The 18,225-nt window shown below is 42.1% G+C and overlaps 1 protein-coding gene across 1 annotated transcript in view; it reads left to right on the top strand.

Annotated features, from left to right (window-relative positions):
* The window catches only part of FRMD7 (FERM domain containing 7), a 669,715-nt gene that overhangs the window by 403,119 nt on the left and 248,371 nt on the right, over positions 1–18,225 (top strand). The gene's annotated exons all lie outside the window — the stretch shown is intronic.

Genomic DNA, 18,225 nt, shown 5'->3' with positions numbered 1-18,225 from the left:
ATTAATGATTAGATTTTCTTTCATTTTAATCCTATCTATTTTTTTGTCATTCTGTTGCGTAATGTGCTGTACTGCCGACGATCAGCGCGAAGGGCAGGAGGTCGTTTCATGGTGAAATACAGTACAGCACATTGAGTTTGGGACTCTTTCATACCCACTGGGGTGTAATAAGCATAATATTGAAAGCGCAGCTGCAACTCACGGAAGTTTTATATGTTGGCACTACATGGACCAGCAGGCTCAGTGCGAGTCTCTGCCCACAGGGACAGGTGGTCTCAATCAACATTACAAGTATTGCCATTGCATCACGCTCTCTTGCCAGAACTGCCTCTGAAGAAATACAAAGTAGCATGAAACGCGTCAGGCAGGCATTTAAAAGTTACAGAAGATTTCCTTCCGATATGCTGTTCCTCCGTGATTAAAAACGAAAAATGTACCTTCCTGTTGTGGCTCTCCTTCATGGGCAAACTCTGTTTGATGGATGTAGGACCTATTTTCCATAGGAAATCTGCCACATTCTATTTGGAATAACGTTTGCGCCGATTGACGAATCTTCGCAAAATTTTCCAAAATTTCACGGTGATTCGTCAAGCGGGGGCCGAGAAAAGAGGGGGGTCCCAAAACACGTTTTCCCCATGCATTTTTGCGTAGGACCTGTTGACTGTGTGTTTCTGTAAAGTTTAAATATGTTTTATATATTTATAGTGAAAGGCCTGTGGAAGAATGAGTGGGTGCACAAGTGTGTGAATGGATGATTTTCTAGGTGCGTAACTGACTCTATAAGTGAGTCATTAAATGTATCTTACTGCAGACTAGTGACTAAACTGTGTGAATGTCTGTATGTGTCTGTGTGTAGGTGTATAAGTGGCTGCATGGTTTTGTGAATAGCTATATTAGTGTCTATATGGGTTATTGATTGGTTGTCTGAGTATCTGTATGGGTGCCTGAGTGTTTGTGTGGGTAGGGTGTGTGTGACTCTATGCATAGATGTGTGAGTGGGTGATTCTATGGGTGCATGGTTTTAAGAGTGCATCTGTGATGAACTGTATGGTTGAGTGAGTGTATGTATGGGTGTGTAAGGGATTGGATGTATATCTCAGTGGTACATGTGTGACTAACTACATATGTGAAAGGTAGTATATATGCGTGTAAGAGTATATAAGTGGGTATATGTGAGAGTGTGTGATTGTGAGAGTGGCTGTATGGACGAGTGTGTGCTTGTATCAATGATTGTATAAGAGCGTAAGACTGTGGTACTATTTTTATGAGTAAGTGAACTTGAGTGTGTATAACTGCGTAGGTGAGTAAATGGGAGTGTGATTAATTATTTGCATGACTGACTAGGTGTGAGAGTACCTCTATGGATGATTGGTGGTGTGTGAGTGTCTATGTAGGTGTATAAATGCATATGATAGTCTTGTACGGAGTGACTGTAAGAATGAGTGACTGTACAGGTGAGTGAGTGGAGGTGTATGTAGACCTAAGAGTTAATGAGTGGGTATGTAGTTATTCGTATTGGAGTATCTATGGTTTTCAAAATGGCCGTCTGAAATTTTGAGTCGGTGTATCAAAGGTTATATTAGGGTGTGAGAAGATGCACTAATTTATCACATGGATGACGTCATCAGTGATGTCATTTGAGATGTCATCAGTGATGTCATCAGTGATGTCATTGACCATGTCATGTGTGATGTAATATGTGACGTCATCAGCAGTGCATTGCGGGGACGCGAGTTATAGTTAGCTGAACTAACTATAACAGGGGAATTTCTAGGGTTTTGTACGAGGGAAATGTCCAGCTAACTATAACATCCCTGAAACCTATGGTTTTTTCAGTGAATTTCTAAGGTTTTTAAAATGGCAATTCCTAACTATAACGCCCCTGAAACCTTTGGTTTTCTCAGTGAATATATATATATATATATATATATATATATATATATATATATATATATATATATATATATATATATATATATATATATATATGTGTAGATATATATATATAAATCACAAATGTACTACCAAATGGAGCTGATGGCTGCTGCCAGTTCGATTACAGATTCATCGCATGCTGGCCCTTATCAAGGAGGCCCACGCAGCATTACTGTACATGCCTAATTTCTCTCCCAGGACTGTACATCACTCTGCGCCCTGAAGAAGTTCATTGTATATGAACAAAATGCATTGGCTGGCAATAATTTTTTGTATGAAAATAAAGGAATCATAAAGACTTAAACAAGACTATATGACTTATTGACAAACTACCTTCACTATCGAGTGGTGCACCACTCCAAATTTTGGGGTTCGTTCATTATCTGCATCGCAGTTGGCACCCAACGACGGCAGGTGCTGGAGGAGCTTGTGCACACTCAGCTGGATTCATTGTTGAAACAAACACAAAGGGAACACAGCAGGGGTGTGCGGTCACTGTGTCCGCCGTTGCCCGTAACCGTACTCAGCTTGAGCAATCACAAATGTATATAGGCATCCAAAAATGATCGGGCATGTGATAAACCATGTGAACGGCATTGAGGAAAGACTAACAAAGCAGTACCTTTTGTTTGTTGGAAAAACCAGACTATTGACATATCACAATTACATACTCAGAAGTCTTAATAAACGTCTATATTATAAAACATATCGGAACAGAAGACCTTTGAAAAGATAATATATATGAACAAAACCCTTTTAGGCTTAGAGGGCTGTATAAATTATGGAAAAAGAAGTAGAGAACTTTGGGTAGTTCCCAAGTTTAGATGGAGTGCAGATACTGTATAGAGCACCCTACAACACCAGCTACACTCTAAATCAGCACACCTCAAATTTGTGTTTTTCTAGAAAAGTTTATAAGAAAAGGATTAGCATAGCGCCATCCACGCCAAGCTAGAAAGGGACTTGGTGTCATATGTACGAAAGGATTTAGCATTCCTCACAGACCGATTTGCAATTTTGGTCCATTAAAAAATGCTAAATTGCATTTCCATATGTACAAACATTCCCTTACATTAGGAATAGAATTCTGCCCGACACACCATCCAGAACCTTGCGGTCTTCGACCCAGCGCCTGCCGATCGTGCAAAAGTTCGCCTGGTCGCTTCTTCCAGGTGGCAGCCTCGAAGCTATGGAATAGCCTTCCCCCTCCCTGAGACAGGTGCAGGACCTCCTGAGCTTCAGGAGAAACTTAAAAACTTGGCTCTTCCAACAGTAGTGGGGGCACCTACTGTTATGTTCCACTGTTCTGTCAAGGGGTCACGTCAGCGCCGGGACACTCCCAGGAGTAGCCGCGCGCACTATAAATACCCTGTAACATAACATAACATAACATAACAAAGCAAAATAGGGAACCGCAAAATGCAATTTCTACTCAGCAGTTCTACTAATTGGGAAATCGCAAATAGGGATTTCCTATTTGCGTTTGCCTAAGTACATGTACAAAACATTTCCTAAATACGAAATGGGCATTTAGGAAATGGTATTACCACTGACTCCAAGTTGATGGTAACCATGTGCAATTTTAAAAAATGCACCCAAAATGCATTTTTAAAGGGCCATGTGTGCTTTACATGTGCATGCACTTTCTTAATTAGCGATTCACAAATTTGGAAATGCAGATCAATTTGCACTAATTAGGCCCATAGGAGCAAATCATTTAGCATTTCCTAATTAACGATTTCATAATACTATTTCCTGCTTTGTAGGAATCGCTATTAGGATATTTCTATTTCTGTACATTCCATTTTGCACTTCCTGAATAGTGATTTCTTGGGATTCGCTATTTAGGAAATATAAGATGGAAATTTTGTATATATGGGCGAAAGTCTTTTGCCATTTCTACAGAAAAGTCTTTAAGCATAGGATTAGCACAGTGCCATCCACGCTGAGCTGTAAAATAATAAAAGCCTTTTACCATTCTAAGCACAGTGTTACAGCTTTGGATTGGAATAATACCATCCAACCTAACCTGGAATGAATAAAAACCATCCCTGACATGTGTTTCACTATCATTATAGCTCTTCACAGAGGTTTAGCTTTCTCAAGACACAAGGGAGCACCCAGTATAAGTCAAAACAATACCCGTTAAGGCTTAGAGTGCCGCATAAATTGCACAAAAAAATCTAAGAAGCAGATAACTGGGTAGTTCCCAAGTTTAGGTGTAGAGCAGCTCCTGCATAGAACACCCTAAGACTCCGACACACATCAAATGTCTGTTTTTCTAGCTTTTAAACATTCTCCCTTGTGAATGGACAAAGATAAACCTCTTTGAGGTGAGCAGATTCAGAGCGTCGCTGGTTTTGTGGGGAGGGGGGCTCCATACAGCAATTGCTCTCCACTATACATATATATATATATCCGTACACAATAAAACCATAAAAAATAAAAACAATTCAATAACAAAAATATATTAATTAATTTAGACAATAAATGAAATATTACAAAAAAAATACATTTAGAAAAAATACTCTAAACAGTTAGTAAAGCTTTGAACTTCAGAGGGGTTAAATGTATTACTCCCAATCCAGTCTCTACAACAGTAGGAAAAGCATTGAACTTCGGAAGGGGAAGATTTAATATTCCCACTCCAGTCTGCGATACAGTAGAGAAAGTGTTTGACTTTGGAGGGGGAAGATTTACTATTCCCACTCCAGTCTGTGCAATAGTAGGGAAAGCATTGGTCTTCGGAGGGGTAAGATGTGCTATTCTCACTCAAGTCTGTACAACAGTAGGGAAAGCTTTCGTCTTCGGAGGGGTAAGATTTACTATTCCCACCCCAGTCTGTGCTACAGTAGAGAAAGTATTGGACTTCGGAGTTGTTAGAATTACTATACCCCCTCTAGTCCGTGCAACAGTAGGGTAAAGTGTTAGACTTCAGAGGGGTAGGATTCCTACTCCAGTCTGTGCAAGAGTAGGGAAAGTGTTGGTGTTAGACCTGTCATCCTTAGGATGGTCTTCCCCCAAACATTTTGCCTGCTTACTTCCACTTTTTGCTGTATCTTTTTGTTGGCCTTTGGACTCGGAGCACTCTACCACTGCTAACCAGTGCTAAAGTGAATGTATTTCTTCACCAAACATTGTGACATTGGTGTAGACCTAATTGGCATATTTAGTTTACTTATAAGTCCCTTGTAAAGTGGTGTACCATATACCCAGGGTTCGTAATCTAAATATTACTCAGGGGCCTGCAGCTCTGGTTGACCACTCACACAAGTAGCCACTCGGCAGCAAACTATTTCATTTATCCTACTCTAACTGCATCAACCTTGCAGAAGCACCACTGTTGCTTTGCTCTCTGGAGCTGTGCTCTGTGACTTTGATTGGAGCCTCCAGGAGCAGGTCTGAGCAAGAGCGAGACGAGAGAGCTGCCTTGCCTGGAGCCCGGTGGGGACCCCGCCGCTGCGCAAGCCCACGGATTACACGTGGCTGTAGGCCCGGTCACGAACGTTTCATTTCCGCTGCCCCGCTGTCCCTGCCTGTGGTCTGAAGACGCTGAGGCGGGCTGTCTCCCTGCGGTCGCCCACGACATCTACATGGCCCTTTGGACAGCTGCAACAGAGTAAGTGATTAACTGCACTTTCACGTTGTCCGACCCCCTCCGGGACCAAGATAAGGGCCTGACACCTCCTGCTCCGGCAAACCTCTGTTGTGCCCCTTACATGATTGTCCTCATCGTGGATAGTGATGAGCGGGGCAATAAGCGGGGGGAGAATCTCTGCATACTGGAAAGAAGCCGCAACACTACCAGACGCCCCCCGCATGTACCTGCTTGCTGGCGCGGTGTCGGCCGACGCAGCGGTCCATTGTGGTGACTACTAAATAATGTCAGGCCTTCCCGGCATATACCTTGCACCGGGCTGAAGAACACGGGGCCTACTTGCTACACTGCCCGCATCTCCTGCCTAGCTGCTTTCAGCACACCTGTGTGAGGCGCCATTGTTGAGCTGTAGGCCTGCCACATAATTGGGACCCTCTCACGCCACAACTGGTGGGTTGTTTTTTGCTGCTGCCTGCTGTTTGGGAGTGATTTCCCTTTGCGACTCCACTGCCGGCTGATCTATTCATTTGTGGCCCTCTTGCGGAGCAGAGCCTGCCGAACCCTGCTCCTCTGCCCTTCAGTGTCGGGGACACGTATTAAACTGTGCAGTTTTCATCCTGCGGGGTAGCTTGCTCTACTGCGCCCTACAGCTATTTAAGCTTCGCTCCTAAGACTGCATATTTTTTACAGCACACCACCTGCGAAGCCGGCCAAAGCCCGCCACTGCTCACGCGCTCAAATCTGGACCTCGGGTAGGTGACCTCATGGCGGGCTAGAGCCTACCATATGCCTGAAGCTTTTTCCTAAGTCATTCTTCTTCAGTCCCCTGAAGGCTCCTTGGACAGATGCTGTGCTGTGCTGGGTGTCGGTGGCCCGCGCTTACTCCACTGTATCCTGCGGAGGTGGTGGTGTTGGGCGCTCGGCGGCCGGTGGGGCGGTGGCTCTGTCTGCGAGGCGGAGGCTGTGTAATGGTGGCAATCGGCACGCCATTAAGGGTGACTATTAGACCTCCGCTGCCCCCTCAAATATACTCTGCAAACAACAGGGAGTGTCTGCAGGCAGCGGAAACACAACAAATAAGCACTGCACACTGGCTGCGGGCACACACCCGAGTATCGTCATCCCCTACAGATAGCACGGGTAGGCCAGACGGACGTCAGCCCAAGCTGGTCTTTGAAGTCAAGAAGGTGGTCACATGGTCCAGCCCGGAGGAATCTGTCCAAACCAACGGGGAACAGGTACAGATGCAGCCTCCGGAGCCTAAGGTGGAGGTCAAAACATTACTCCTCGCTATGCAGCACAGTCTCACCTACCTATCCGGAAAAATGGACACTATGAACAGCTGGTTAAACTTCTTAATTCAGATGGTAGACAAGCACGACGAGCAACTTAAGGAGGCGGAACGTCGTATATCAGACACTGAGGACACTACTGCACAACTACAGCTTCAAGTGTCACAGATGGATAAGCTGCTCAAAGTTATTGCTGCAAAGAATGAGGATTTGGAGGCTCACAGCTGCCGTAACAATATCCGGATTATGGGCATTGCGGGAAGCACACATACAGGCCGCATGGAGGACTTTGTGGAACGCCTTCTGAAAGGGGCCTGCGGCGATGGAGCCTTCTCTTCCCAGCTTGTTGTGGAGCGGGCGCATCGCTCCCTGGGCCCACACCGGGTAGTGCGCCTCGAACCATTGGGGCCTGCCTCCTTAATTACTGGGATCTAGACGCTGCGCTAAGACTGGCCCGAGAGAACAAACCGCTGTGGCATGAAGGGTTGGAGTTCACAATTTTTTCGGACTTCACTGTTGCTGTGCAGGAAGCGAGGCGCAAATTCCTGACTGTTAAGCAGAAACTTTGAAAAGCAAAGATAGAATATACCCTCCTATACCCAGCGTGCCTGCGGATATCCTACCAGGGCAAACACACCATCTGCTCCAATCCACAACAGGCGGAGGATTTCCTTAAAGCTCTCAATCGAAGATCTCCAAGAAGCACCTCTGACAATTGCAAGTCCAGAGGATGGATTAAATTTACTATGCCCATTCCAGTCTGAGCAACAGTAGAGAAAGTACTTCACTTCAAACACACTACATATTTGAATAACCCTATTAAAACTGTTAACATAAACAATATTAACAAAAATATATATTAAAAATAAAAACAAATAAACAATTTGCATAATTAATGTGCAATTTAATAATTAGCAATGAAAATATAATCGCTATTTAATTATTTCTTTATTAATTTCCCACCCTACAAAGCTCTAGCAGCCCACACCTAAAATATAACTAAAATAAATGAGTATAAAATAATAATAAAAAACAATATTCTTAACAACGATATAACTTGCCTCAAAAGCAATATTCTTGACAACAATATTTCTGCAGCACGATATTTCTGTATCACCAGTCTAATCTACTGTATTAATCTCTGGGGAACGGTCTAGACCATTAAAATGGTAACTGCTCACTGACTGAATTACGTTTTTGGTCTGCTTATGCTAAACATTCCGCATAAGACATTGCACTCTTTAGACTGCACCATCAAATCATACATCCTGGACAATATGAGTCCTAGATTAGCATCTTCGAAATTATTTACCAATACCACTTCAGGCAGTTTCCAATTCTCTAATATTGAATTGCATTGCAGTACCAACCAGTTCTTGACATTAGCCTATTATTTCACCGATGGTCTTGAAACATAGCGCTGAATCTTATCGGAAATACAAGTACAGTGAAATGTGTTGGCCATCAATTTATATGTCTCAGCTGGATATCATTTAAAAGATGGCAGGTACCAAGTCAGTGATATCGGCACGGACGCTTCACTCGCCCGCCCCTTCATCGTTTCTGGATTTACTCCCGTCCATCGATCCAGTCACTTTTGGACCAACTTGATTTACTCGTTTTCGAGATACTACTCCCGTGCCCGGCGCCCGGACTCTTTCAATTGCTCCCGATTGCAGCCAATTTTGACGATGACCCCTGATTGCTAAATATCCCCTTGGACCCAGATTACGCGCTGATTTATGCCCGCGTTTGTTCCGCTTCAACTGGATTCCTTGGACTTACCTGTACTACGCCCAGCACACACTTAAAATTATGACCATTGTCCTGATGATGGCCTGGAATCAATCAGGCTGAAACGCCGTCGACTACTCCCAGCAAAGAATTTTGGCATTTTTGTGGTCAATCTAATTTGCTCATTGAAAAAAACAGATTGTATATAATTATTTTCCTTGACCACATTGTTATTATATTATTTCTTTCGCCGTTCACGCTGTCTTCACCCATTGTGTCACTGCGCCGTTCACTATCACTAGCACGCCCAGTGCTCACTTGAGTGTTTTGGTCATTTGTACCTTTATTGTACTGTAGTGCTGTAATAACTACCTACAATATATATCTTTTTCTTATTTCCTTGTGGTCTCCCTTCCCCTTTTTTTCCCCCTTCCCTTTGTGATTTATATCACTGACTTGGTACCTGCCATCTTTTAAATGATATCCAGCTGAGACGTTGTTGTTTTGTTATAAACTATTGCCCGGTCTCTGCTGGGAAAACGGGCTTACTCCTGTTCATTGTTTCTTTTCTGTATCAATTTATATTTGACAGCAAAAAGATACTGAAGACTTAAATAATCTGTAATACAGGCCTCAATCCAAGCCTGGAGGTGGGCTTATAAGCAATTGAAACAACACAGCTTCCTGAACTTGAAAGCTCTGATTTGGAACAACTGTGGACTTCTCCTAGAAAATAAACCTTTTTATTGGAAATCCTGGTCCTCCAAGGAGATCATGGACATTGAGCATACACCTACAGATTGTTCTCTTTAATCCTTTCATGGCCCACAGACTGGCTTTCATCTCACAAGAGAGCAACATTGGTGATATATCCAAACACAATATGCAATATGAAGAAACTAGCCTCTTCTTCTCTTGCTAGAGCAGGCTACACCCTATATGAGTACCTAATTAAATGTGATTCCTACAGAACATTAATCTCAGATCTCTGTAGGCCTTTGATATAAGAAATGTGCTTTATAACAGTCAAATGTATACTACACAATATTTGTGGGGTGGGCAGAACTCGCAGAGTTTCACTCTGTGGAATTTCGTAGAGTTACATGAGAACTCTGTGTGATTTCATGAAGTTCTGCAAACGGGCGGAATTAAGCATGTCGCACTGCTTGTGCGATTTTAAGTGCTGAGAGCTCACTCCATGCTGAAAGATCAGTGCAAATAGCACAAGCAGAGTGCCAGAGGGCACTACTTCTCGAGTTAATTTTGCTGGCCCTTGAGTAGATTTCATACTCTAGCAGCAGCTTTCTGACCACAAACAGTCGTGACCAATCGCGTTGGGGAAATCATACTGGGTGCCTTCCTAGCAACCGGAAATCACGCTTGGGGACTCCAAATCTTGCTCACACTTGACAACTTAATGTTGGTGAGCCTTGCCGTAGAACAAACTTGGTAATGCAGCTGGCGGAATTTCCACAGGACTCCCACGTGGCCAAAATACCATCAACTTTGCTGGCGGAGCGCAATTTATCACCCACCCCTAAATATGTGGCAAATTTGCCTACCAAGAGAATACACAGAAGATGACTGGAAAGAAATCCTAGAAAACATGGTAAATGCCTAAGGGAAGCAGAACTAAAATGTTTTTTTATATGTCTCCAAGAATGGCATTAGTCACCCTTTAAGCAATACAGGACAAATGTAGCACCCACTGCCTGTTGCTGCCTGTTGCTGGACATGTGAACAATCAGACAGGGAGATTTTTCATATTTAATGGTCATGTCCTAATCTAAACGCTTATGCGATTTGCTGCATGCTGAGAGACTTGGATGTACTGAATGTTCACAATACCAGAGAGATCATAGGTCTGAATACGCACAAAAAGAAATGGCTGGATTCATCATAATTAGGCTTTCCTGTTTTTAGTTTCTATTTTTGGTAAATTCTGGTGGGGGGTTTTCAGTGTTTTCAAGTGATTTCAATACCTTATAAAAACAGTCGTTATCAGTGGTTACACATTTTCGCGCCACTTAAAACAACAGAAAAAGTGTTTTTTCGGTGTTTACGGAACGTTTTGCTTTTAATATTGCTTGCTTTCTGCACTGATAGAACATAGTATATAGACAGTGTACATTTAGTGTATATGAGGTCCAAATCTATTTTTGCAAATTAAACTTATTGTAATACACCATACAATACTTCTTCAGTGGGTTTTTGGTCATGTGCGCTCGCTCTTTCCTTCCCATGTAACCTTCTGTGAAAAGGCATTCTCAACATTGGCACTTGAGAAGGGCAATGCCAAAAACGCCAGTACACATTTTGTTAATTCTGGCGACTGACATAGCTTTCCATGCCAATACTGGTGAACCTGATGATTGCGATTTTCAGGGCAGGTTCTACAACATTTGCATTGAGCTGGGCACTTATGCACTCAGAGTTATTGAAGCGGTCAAAAATGAAGCAGATACGGAGGAAATTCCCCTTTACTGAAGGGATCTAGAACTTGTACAGAGTACCACAGTGAGGCTTCATTGACTATAAATGCCATTGGTGGTGAAGGGACACTTCTATGTATCATTGCAAGCCATTTCTCATAAATTGCAAAATAAACGTTCCTGAATTGCTCAACATTGCTTTGCTTACCAAGTGGCAAACACTTTAACATGGAACAGGTTGCAGTGCCAAAGTCATTAAAGGTGTCACCCACCCTACTCTAAAGGAGATGTTTCACATCGACACCAATTATTCTAAACACTTGGCAGACAAGGGTTTTTTCAGACTCTAGTTTTGCTATCATGTCCACTAGAGCAGTTATGTTTTCCTATGAAAATCTAATAATGCAATAGAGTGTACTTTTTCACATCACTATCAATATGCCACCAAAGATGCTCACATTTCTTGCCTTTGGCATCATCACTCACCAAAAATTCTGCAAACGGTTGCCACATGGATATTATAGCATTTCTAGCCCCTTCGACTGAGAACCATCAGCTAAAGGACACAGTTGGGGTGACTCTTTCTTTGATGCCACACAAAGCACGAAATTATAAATATTTGCGTTTTAGTTCCTGCGCATAAGAAAACAGTGCACCAGAATAGATGAAAAAGTCAATAGCATCCCTCATTAACTCTGAAGATTGTAAAGATGCTTTCAGTATACCATCTAACAAGTGGCAAGGATCTCCTACATGGAATCACTTCAGCTCCGGGTATCAAGTTTGACAGGTCATCACACAATTTTTTCATATATGTAGCTGAATCACTGCAAATACAAACAATATCACTCCAATCTTCATTGAACTCGGAAAGAACCTTTTTTGCAGAGCATTCCAAGTGACACTGCGTTCCATGTTTTCCAAAAGTCTGGTGTCATGTTTTCACCACTAACCCAGATGCTTGGTGATAGCACTCTTTATACATATTCTTGTCACTATGCCTTGCATTGAATGTTTAAAGCCTGAGGTGTTGGCAATTCACCTACTATCAATACTGACCCACTAGAAACTGTGGGCTGATGTATTAAGAGTTTTTACCCATTCTCTGTGGGTAAATGTGATAACACATATTAGGAAAGATTCTTATGAAACCAGCCATTTTATCAGTGAAAGAATCAAACGCAACCAAAATATCAAATATGATTTTGATATTTCCTGATTCTCTACAGTTAATAAAATAATTAAACAAGACCTAAACATGCTTCTAAAGCCTGCATCTTTAGACCAAAGACCACAGAACTGAAAAAAGCAAAAGGAAGAAGAAACAATATTTTAATGGCATCCCTAAACAACAAAACTCAAGCAGAATAATGTTAGCACAGTCTTATTTACTGCTAGCTTGTATAACAAAGTTACATTGTATTGGCCCCTTCTGGAAGAAAAAAAATGACTCTTTCACTCTCTTTTTCCTTTCTTTGAATGGCATTTAGTTTGGGGTTGTGCAGGTGTTTTGTCAGTGTTTATATGCTTTCACTGGTGAGGGCTATTTCTCTTTCAGTGGGGTTTTATCAGTTATTATAGGTTTAAACCTAAAACCCCACAGCCTAATCATAATCAGAAGCCAAACTATGCATCCTTGGAAAATTGAACTTCTCTTTGCCTTCCACTCACAAAGAATGGATGGAGGCATTGGTGACTATAACGGCATATGAACAGTTGATTTATAAACTAAATGCAGATGCTTATTGACATTTGTGGATCATTTTTTCATACATAATTGGTGACTTTGAGTTTGATCTAACTCATAGACTGTGTAGAAGGAATATTCTGTATAGTTGTTTACACTTAGACGTGCTGGTTTATGGTCTACAAAGGTGTGCAACAGGACTGTGTTCTTGTTTTGCATGCTGTGCAGTAATTCGCCTAGGCTGCAAACGGAGTTGGATGCACAATTGTACATAATCTGCATCAAGAGTGACTCATTAAAGATGGTACATTGATTATTTTTTAAATCATTTTTTTGCAGTTTTAAGTAGCACAAACTCTACCCAAAGGTATTAGAGTGCATTACATGAGCACCAGTTGCATTACACAAGGGGTCACATTCCGTTTTTATAGGCTCAGGGATATATAGGGCCCGATTTGCAAAGGGACTTCCAACACATAAAGTTACGAGTGAGGAGTCTCCGCACTTGGGACAGATTGTCCTCACTCATGGTGGAATCTCCGTACTCAGGGTGGAATCTCTGTACGTCTCACCAGTGTGGAGACTCTGCCCCTAGTGTGGAGACTCTGCATCCATAACTTTATATGGTGTAAGTCCGTTTGTGAATCAGCCCCAAGTGATTTGCTCAGAATCACAGGATGTTGAGCTAATGCCAAGAGTCAAACCTAGTTCCCTAGTTCCTAAAGTCAGCAGCTTTAACACCATATCCTCTCTCTTTTATGTATTAATACAGGAAGGGGACCCTTTTCTCCCCTCTTCATTTTTTGTCATCTGTTTATTTGTGAGGTTTTTGACAAGTATACTCAAGTGATGGTATGGTAGTTGATAAGTGATGCTGTGTTTCCACTACTATTTTTGTCTCAAATTAAGTGGCATCCATGTCTACTATTTAAATTGGAAAACAAGAAGTCCTGACTCACTGTGAGCTGTAAATTGAGCTTTATGCCAAGTTTAGTCATTTATTTATGAAGCCACTTTTTTGTTATTGTGTGTTAGGTGCAGTGTTTCCTTCTTTTTTTCACATTCCCCCACAAAGAAGACCATTTTAAACATTGTTGATACTAGACTGCATTTTCATAATTGAAAAGATTTAAAAAGATTATGGGTCTGATTACCAGTTTGCCCAAACATGGCTGGTGCCCGCCCTCAATATTATGAGTTTTTTGTGGTCTGGCAGGTGGGCGGTCCTGCGGTGGTGCTTTTCAAAGGGACCTATCTATGCCTTAGAAAGGCACAGCCGCAGGACCGCCACAGCACGTTCCAGCACAGCATGGACTGTGAAGTCCATGCCACGCGGGAACTGGGTGTGCATGCACACAGGGTAGCACAACATGTGCCCCCCTGCAAGCACCCCCATGAATGGAGCACAAGGGAGCCCTGTAGGGCCCCTCAATGACACCGCTGGCAGTCATGAAACTCATAATATGGATGGCGGTGCCGCGGTGGCACTGCCAGCATATTGTGAGCCCCTGAACGCCGTGGGACTGCCAGGGAACGCAGCAATTAACATTTGATTAGGTTGGAAAAAGAGCAACGTACTTCCAAGAAGCAAATATTAGGTTGTCCTGAATGGGCAGAGATGATTCATCTGAATCTAACAGAATATGCAGAGTGGGGCTGTGAGCATCCTTCTTGACATTACAGTGTCAAATCCTACTTGAATGTCAAATCCTGCTTGACAGGTTTTCTGGGTTTACATATAACATTGATTATGCACTTGAAAGGAAGGGGAACGGAATGCCAAAACAATTCTTGTGTATCGATGTCTGGTGGCTGGAAAACCCTACTTTTGTCCTACTAGACTTCTGTCTCTGTGTGTTTACATATAAAACAGGGGGCACCCTTGAAAGGTAGCGAAACAGGATGCCAAAACCATTCTTCTGTATCCACTGTATGATTGCTGGAAAAACATGCTTTGTTCTACCAGAATTCTGTCTCTGGGTTTATGTTGGGTACAGTGACTGCCCCAAACTGTTTGTTTTAGTGTTAGACGTATGAAGACAGTAGGATTCTTGAAAATGCCAAAAATGGGTAGGGGTGGCCCTTGAAACATTTACTCCATTGGTTAGGGTGTACCCAGGCGTCATTCCCACCAGGCATAAATATGGCACCTCCACGCACACACTTCAGAACACACCTTGACGTGAGGAATAACAGAAGAGGCCTTGACCTGCTCTGGACCTGAGAAGAGCCCTGAAGAACTGAACCTGCTCTCTCTTGTACCAGGACTAAGAAGTGGACTCCAAGGGTTATAAGGCTGACCTCCTGTTAAAGCTAAAAGGACACATCAAGATACAAGAGGCATTTTCCTGCAACTACTCAGCTCGTCAGTGGCAACTGGACCTGGACTGGACTCGGCTGTATGGCCTCAGCCTGACACCCTGTGAGTATCTAAGTGCCTCCCCGAGGGACTTTAGAATTGAACTCCTGTGGTGGATTGGGGTCTTAAAGGAATTTAACCAGAAGGTAAAATCTTTGATCAGGGTGAACCTAACTGGGGTGTCCGACACATGCTCCATCGCTGTCAGGATCAAATTGCACCTAGGTTCCAGTCTACCTCTACCATTAACTATCATTGGCATTTATGCTTCATGGCACTATTCATCTTTTAAAAAAAAACACGTCTTGGTTTCCATTTTTGGATTTCTGTCATTTTTATCTAATTTGGTGTATTCAATTGTACTCTACTCTTCTAATTCATTTGGGGATTTTTAGGGGCTCATTAGGATGTTGGTCAAAAAGCCTATGACCACAGATCAGAGGCTCTCAGACAGACATCCTTGGTTTAACGTTCGACCGCCTAATAATTACAGGTGGTCGTAGTTTAAACTGGCTCGTTGGACCAACTGGCTTCTGACGGGAGCAGGCAGCCTGTCAACCAGTTGGAAGCTGCACATAATCCCCTATGACAACGGTCGGTCAATTCCCACACCCAAACGGTGTCGGGCGGACTCGAGCTCGACCGATATTATAATTAGGGCTTTATTGTTTTGCATTTTGACTTTATTATTGGTTTGGTGCTACATAAATACTTTACACTTTGCCTTAAAGCCTGTTTGTTCTGTGCCAAAACTAGCAGAGGGTTGAGCTCTGGTTAATTTAATGATTTTGAGGTTGCACCCTGACAAGAGTTGTGATTGTTCCTTGAGATGGGTGGACACCCATTCAAATAATAATCCAATCTTAGACCATCAGATGCTGTCATTTAATAAAGCAGCATTGACCAAAATAAGGGATTATAGTAAATACAATCCTTTTGAATAAATGATCTGTGAATTTATTTAACCATCCATAAAATCTCAAAAAGTGTGAAATGGTATATTAACACATAGCTCTAAATTGAGTAGTACTATTGTTTTCAAACATGTGGAGCAGCAACAGGTAGCCTAACCTCTTCTTGCTAAAAATCCTGTGCTTTACAGTGTGGAACTGTGTTCTCCAGGTTTAAATGTAAACCACAAATCTGCCATTGATAACCTATTTATCCTATTAGTACTTGATGTGTAGACCTTGTGGAAAATCAATGATGTATTTAGATTTATTGCTCATGCTAGTAAACCTGCAAACAAACAGATATGCCAATTCACAATGACCCACATGGCAAATTACCTATCAGAAGATAATAAAATCCTAAAGGAATTGTTGCTTGAATTAGGTATTATAAATGAAAGTGAAAAATATATTGATGTTCAGAAAAAAAAACAGATGCAGCAGATACTCACGAAGAGCATCACACATATTTGTAGAGGTTACACTAGAAAAAGGAATGAAAAAAGAAACTGTGGGATACTTCTGTTTACCTAATTTAATGCACAAGCAGGTTTACTTGGTACAATTTTAATGAACACTAGCACATATGTTTAGCTGATACAAAACTATGACCTTTAGAAAATCAAGGACCTTTGAATACATTCCAGCATCACTTGGCCCGTCATGACAGATTAAAATGGTAAATCTACCCAAACCACAAAAAAAACAGAGTTTTTAAAAGAGTTGAAAGTATAGCACATGTACATATGGTAAATTCCATCAACTACGTGAGAAGTTCAAAATTTAGCTCAAGCCACCTAATTGTTGATTTGTTAAATTACAGTATTTTTTTTATGAACTCCTAACATCATATACATCCACAATATCATGTGGGGGGAGGGGGCAAGATCCAAACACAAAACAAGTACACATTTTAATGTAACATTTAAAAAGAATTGGGAAATAGCAATCCAGATTGCCTGTCTTTTTATGGAGTGATTCAAATATGTGATTGGCAATACATTTTCTGCCAGAAAAAGCCAAATACCATTTTTTTAAGGTACAAGGAAATAAATAGTAGGTATGCCAAAACTCAGAACTGCATTTTTGTTGGGATAGACATTTGGACGTCAATAAGATAAACAGCATGTGATTGCATTGATGTTTTATTTACTGAGGCTGATAGTTTTTTAAAGACAATACCCAAGAAAAGATCTTTCCCATTAAGGGAGACTTAGGACCTATTACGATGTCAGTCGAAAAGCATTCCGACCGACTCCTTGTCGGAATGGTTTCAGACTGACTTGGTTTCGGGAGTCCAACCGACCGATTATGATCGTTCTGAACACCGTTCGGTCAGACTCCCAAAGGGAGCCTGTGTTCCAACCAACAACACATGCTCCCATTGAAAACAGGGGTGGTTGCGGAAAAACATGCACCCTGTGGAGGGCACCCAAGGTGCCTGTCACACTGTGCATGGTTTGAAAGAGGGGTCCCACGGGTACTCCCACGGGCCCCAACTAGAGGCCTCTGGGAGAAGGGGGCCCTGCTACGGGCCCCGAAAGTCGGTTTCCGACAGCCTTTTCGTGTCAGACAGACCGAGTCGGATAAGCTATCGGAATCCGACATCGTAATCAGTCGGTTGGAAACGCTGTCCATTGGGCTGTATGGATTGGCTCCGACAGACCCGGGTCTCTGAATGCCGGTCGGAACCAAGTTGGAATGATCAAACGATTTACTTCTATCGTAATCGGTCAGTCGAAAATATTTCTGAGTCGGTCGGAAACATAGGTTCCGACACAGGTTAGGTAAATCCGATTGCCATTCCGAGCCCTTCTGACCGACATTGTTTGAAGCCCTTTGTTGTTTAGATGGGATAAATATAATATCTGCTGATGATATGAGCAAGTAATAGAGAGGAGACACTGAAAATTAATGTAGTCAAGGGAAGGGGGTCGCAAATCAATTAATAACAGAGGACAAAAACTGTAAATAATGGAATACGAATAACAGATTTTTCAAATGAAATAATTTGGTAATGAGTACACCATGTAGAGCGTGCCCCTTGCCTTTGAATGCTCACATTTTGTCACATTGAAATCATAGTAGCTGTCACATAGCTGTTTTTTTTTTTAAATCATCTTATATTTGTTCTGAATTATAAAATCAATATTCTTCTTTCGGTATGCATCTAAATACAGACAATGTATATTTTATACGGGTCAATGCCACATGGATACACATCCTGCCATGTATGGC

Source organism: Triturus cristatus, chromosome 5_2 (assembly GCF_964204655.1).
Source record: "Triturus cristatus chromosome 5_2, aTriCri1.1, whole genome shotgun sequence".
NCBI classification, from domain to species: domain Eukaryota; kingdom Metazoa; phylum Chordata; class Amphibia; order Caudata; family Salamandridae; genus Triturus; species Triturus cristatus.
The sequence above is the reverse complement of the archived record's forward strand: the minus strand, read 5'-3'. Positions and strand labels throughout refer to the sequence as shown.